This window comes from Octopus bimaculoides, chromosome 12 (genome assembly GCF_001194135.2).
Source record: "Octopus bimaculoides isolate UCB-OBI-ISO-001 chromosome 12, ASM119413v2, whole genome shotgun sequence".
In the NCBI taxonomy this organism is placed as follows: Eukaryota; Metazoa; Mollusca; class Cephalopoda; order Octopoda; family Octopodidae; genus Octopus; species Octopus bimaculoides.
Genome location: NC_068992.1, coordinates 28628933 through 28634517, shown reverse-complemented (window position 1 = coordinate 28634517; position 5585 = coordinate 28628933).

Below are 5585 nucleotides of genomic sequence, written 5' to 3'. Positions count from 1 at the left end.
TATATATATATATATATATATATATATATATATATGTATGTATTTGAACATACAAATGCATGAATACTCATATACACATACACTTATATATAACATTTTGTGTGTACCAGACACAAAGATTTGGCGCTGTCACATTGCTTCCTCAGTGATAAACTCTACCTCAGTCATTTGTTGGGGATAGGGTGAGGGCTTCTGTATTTGCTTAGAAACCAGCTATTAAAATATTTGCTCGTCTTTTCTGAGGCTTGTCAAACTGGAATTCATTTGGTGTTTGTGCACGAAACAGCGACGATCAAAATAACCATGTGTGCATTTCTTTTTAAAACTCTCCTCCAGAATTAGAGTTTGTTGTCCGAGAGGACAACAAATTTCTCCCTCGGTGCGGATAAACACACCGAATTCTAAAGGATGTTATTAAATTACAAGACACTGCGTTTCTGGAGCGAGAAGCTCTTTCGCCTCATCGGTGATAGATATGGCATTTGTCATTTTGGAATTAGGCAGAAATGTCCTTTCCTGAACAGAAAAATGTGAACTAAACATTTGCTTGAACTCAAGCATGCCAAGCTGGAACCTATTCAGTATAAGCACTTGAGGATCAAGAAATATTAAAAGATGTTCTCGAAAATCAGTAAGTCACCAAAAAACAAAACGCAGTTCAATTCATTGAATAACGCAAAACGATTATGAATAACTTTCGAACTCCACTGTTACAATATACGGAAAATCAAATTGAGCTATATGACTGTATTAGACTGAAGACTCAGAGTTCAAGTTTGAAATAAAACATACTTTACTTAAAACTCTGAGGTATATGATCGTACCTTCTGGGTATTTGGAATATTACATAGGACAACCTGAATTTTCATGATGTAAAAATTTGTACGTAGATAATAAATTAATAATGGGAAAATTCGAAAAGATTTGTTAAGTAGACATGCAGCAACATGTACAAGAACGAACCTGCTTAATTTTAAAGCATTTACAATTTACGAATATTCAGATTCAATCACAGAGCAATAAAAAGTAAAGAAAGAGAAACAATTTATTGAGAAATATATGCCTTACTTTAACGTTTGATTAATAGTGGCTGTAAATAACGTACCTTGTAATAAAGAACATTTTCATGCAAAAAAGACAAGTGTTTCAAATTGTAAGCTTTCTAAAGATACTTAAATTGCAAACCATTCATGCAGCTTAAATTATTCTTAAAGTGGAAACCGGTTAGTATCAAATGTGAAAATATCAATATCTCTGAAATTGATAAAGCAATTATTTGTTATTTAAAATGTCTAACGGAGATAAGATTCAACAATTACTTTAGCTAAGCTGTGCATTTTAATCTTAACCTTGTTTATGTAATGTAACTTGTATGCAACGTTTTAACTATTCTAAATTATTCCATTAATTAATATATGCACATTCCCATGCATGCATGCATATATACATACATAAGCTAGCTAGCTAGATAAATATATAGATATATTGATAGATAGCCAGATAGATAGATGATAGTGATGTGCACTTAGGTGGGCAAATCATGCAGTATATGCCCATTTCCCCACTTTTTTTTAAAAAGTGGAACGCATGGTAAAGCACTGAATCTAAAATTAGAAGTAATTTAGCCTCTCACACAAAAGCCCTTGTCAGTCATTTTAAGTTTTGTCAGGCTTCTATAAGGCAAAGAGTTTGCGAATCGAAAAAGTCGATCTACATGGTAAACGCTTATTTATTTTCTGTATGATATTTAATGTGCGAAAGTAATACATTGATACAATTTCTCTCGTTGTTACCTTTAACTAATTAAACCTCGTTTACACACTATGATTATCTTTCGTTATATTAAAGTTGACATTCAATCACGCATGCGCGCATATTTGTTTCCTAAAAATCATTTGAACTTATGACATATTCTCCGAAATGATTGAAAGACGTCGAAGAAGAACTTTTGAAAACTAGCTTTTCAAAAAAGGATTTGAAGAGTTACAATTAATTATAAATGATGTGAGACCAGTACTGAATTACGTAATTTGAAAACTTCCAACAAGAAATATATTATATATATTTCAGTTTAATTTATATGAAACAAATAAAAGTTAACTGAAAGTGCTAAGCTAAATATAAGTTATTTTGCCGGCCGTGTTTGTAATTTCGTATAGTAACAACTGGTTGAAGTGATAAAGGTTACATTTATTTAAATACTCTACATATGGCCTTGTTAAAACATGAACGTTCTGAAAGACATAAAATCTTTGAGAAATCTTAAAACATTTGAGAATGTTCGCACAGGCTTACATTTAGATATCCATAAAAGACAGTGTACAGAACAACATAATGAAGAAATTAAGCGAAACAGAACTATTCTGCTCTGATTGATTGGTGCATTAATTGTTTTTAGATCTCCAGGAATGATCATTTTGGGTCATTTTGAATCCTAAAAATTCAGTAATCGCAAGAATTACAAAAAAATAAAATAAATAAATAAATAAACACTCTAATATTTAATCAGTAAGTATGGAGAAAAATTGGCAAGTCATTTAGATTCAACTTCTGTACTCTCAAGTCTCTCAAACAGAATTCAAAATGACTTGATGCGATTCAAAAGGTTATGTAGAATGACGTAGTAAATGATCATAAGCAGGCTAAATTTGTAGTTATTCTTGTTGAAGAAAAAAGTACGATGTATCGAACAATTCACAACCGTCAACTCTTTGGCGTTATGTTACTAACGACTGTGTTACTAAAGAACGATTTATTGTTTTTAATGATGTTAGAGCAGATCGTCCAGCAAATGCTTTATCTCTACATGTTTGTAAATGCATTGAAACATGCAAGTGTGAAAATAAATTAACTTCACAAACGTACGATGGTGTCGCTACAGTGACAGACAATTAAATACGCTGTAGTCAAAGGTAAGAGAAAACTATGAATGCCTGATCCCATTGTTGTGCTCAGATACTAAATTTAGTTCTTTCACAAGCATAATCTAATATAAAAGATTGCATTTTATTTTTTCTACAATAAATGTACTGGGTATGTTTCCTTTTACAAAATCACCAAAAGAACCAATACGTTAGACAATATTGTTAAAAATTAACAAGGTGGTGAGTTGGCAGAATCCTTATCATGCGGAACAAAACGCTTAGCGGCATTTCGTCCGCCTTCACGTTCCGATTTCAAATTCTACCAAGGTCGATTTTACCTTTTATCCTTTAATGGTCGGTAAAATAAATACTGGGGTCGATGTAACTAATCGACTTACCCTCTCCCACGAAATTGCTGGCCTTGTGCTAAAATTTGAAATCAGTATTGTTAAAAAGGTTTCCCAAAGCAACAACAACTAGATAGAGTTACTCCTTACTTCTCATTATTACTACAAAAGAAAATTGTGATTTCCATTTCTGCATTTATGATGACATCATTGAAAATCATTAAGCATGGAATGAGACAACCATAAATTCTGGAATTAGATGCTTAAATTATTTAGAAGATTCCGATTTCTTATTTGTATTAGAAGTATTTAGTGTCATATTTTCCTTCACTGATGTTTTATTTAACATTTTCAAATAAAAATATTAATATAGTGTATTGTAAACAACAAATAAAATAGAACCGTGCTTGAAAATAAACTGAACGATTTTTCAATATTTTATGAAAAGTTGAAAGGGTAGCGGGGGATATAAAGTTGATGCAGTAATTGAAATTAAAAGATTCAGGATAAATTCTATTGACCTGCAACAACATAATAAACTGCTATTTAACATAATTAGAGGCATAATAGTTGAGCAATGAAAAGCAAGATATGAATGTTTTGAATTCCTTAAAAACCACTTATGGTAGTTTTGTTTAAATAATTTGATTACAGAGTGGACTAAGTGTTATTCAATGGCAAGTTTTGAAACGCAAATTCCATGTAATTTACTGTATTATATTTCCATTAATAAACTTTACCACTACTCTTCAATCGTAGCAATATGAATTTGACAAGTCCTTCTTCAACTGTCTCTGTACAACGCTCCTTTTCTAGATTGAAGAAAACCTACACTGCAAAACTACGACAGGAGAGAAAGGTTAGCTCTTATGCCAGCTGAAGAAAATTTTCTCCAACAACTAATTAAAATAGATTTCTCTGACAATTTGAAAAATATATGTACCCGAAAACATTTAACAACTGAATAAATTTATAAATGAGGTAAATAACTTTTGTACGTCTTTTTTTTATATTTTAGTCATATTAGATAGTGATCTACATGGCCATGTTTCGAAAGAAAATGGTCTCTACTAATGATATAATTTAAAAAAGAGTTAAACTCAACCGATAAGTATTTAATTCATGGTCGACCTCAAAACTCAGCCAACGCCACTGATAGAAGGATAGACAGCTGGCTACCTAGATAGACAGACAAATAGTGGCAAACAAACTTAGCAGCATCGAGAGAGAGAGAGAGAGAGAGAGAGAGAGAGAGAGAGAGAGAGAGAGAGAGAGAGAGAGAGAGAGAGAGAGAGAGAGAGAGAAAGAGAGAGAGAATATAATTCTACTCTGTTGAAGTTAAAGTGTTTTTTTTATTGCATACCCCCAGTGTAATTGTTAATTCATTCATCCTGATATAGCTTCAATTTTCCGAAACATAGAATAAAAAATTTCTATTCTGAACATCAAAATTCGAAAGTTTAATGGAAGAAAGTTTGGGGTTTTTTTTATTCCCTTGCAAATATTTCCTGAACAATCCGGTTTTATCCGCCTAAATCGAATTCCCGTAGCAGAAATAAACGAACTGAAAGAATTTATTACGGAAAATGTAAAAGTACAGAAATTCACGAGTAAGATAATGCAATCAGCCTTAAACTATCACCTGAAGTATTTATAATGGCTGACTAGACAATTGTCAGTTTCTCGCCTAAAGAGTAGAGGGTTTTCAAACGATTATTAACACTGCTCTCTGATATTGCAAAACCATCGAGACATTCTTTCCTAGCAGGAAAAGCTTAAAATACGAAAGCGAATTATCTTATTTTAATGGAGCTGGACAAATTCAGTGTTTGCTGTTCGATGTTGTAAGCTGTGAAAGTATTTTATAATTAAGGGGTATTGTACAAGCCAGCTGAGTTATATTGGAGGTTGTTAATTATCTAAAGAAGACGACGGTTATAACCCCAATGTAATCGGTAGAACTGTACGCACGTCAAATTTTATGAAGACAATTCGTGTATAGTTCTGCTAATTATATTGATTTTAAAATGATTGTGCTGAAGAACCACGTACGTTTTTACGTAAGTAAAAGAGTTGATGGCGAAACCGGTACACAATTAATTCTTTATTTTGTATATTTTTCATTTTGTCCTGCCCGCCTATGCTCTGGTGTTTTGCTAGATTTTTTTTTCTGGAGAACATGATTTTTCTCTGTGGTTGGGTCGTTGATGACCTCTTTCTAGCATATTGGATGTCCACCTAGTGGTCTTCCCTTCTTATACGCAAGTAATACAATTTTTCTGAATTATCAGATTTTTTATATGCTAGACCACTGGTTTTAAATTGAAATTAATATTCAATTTATCACCCTCAGTATATATATATATATATATAT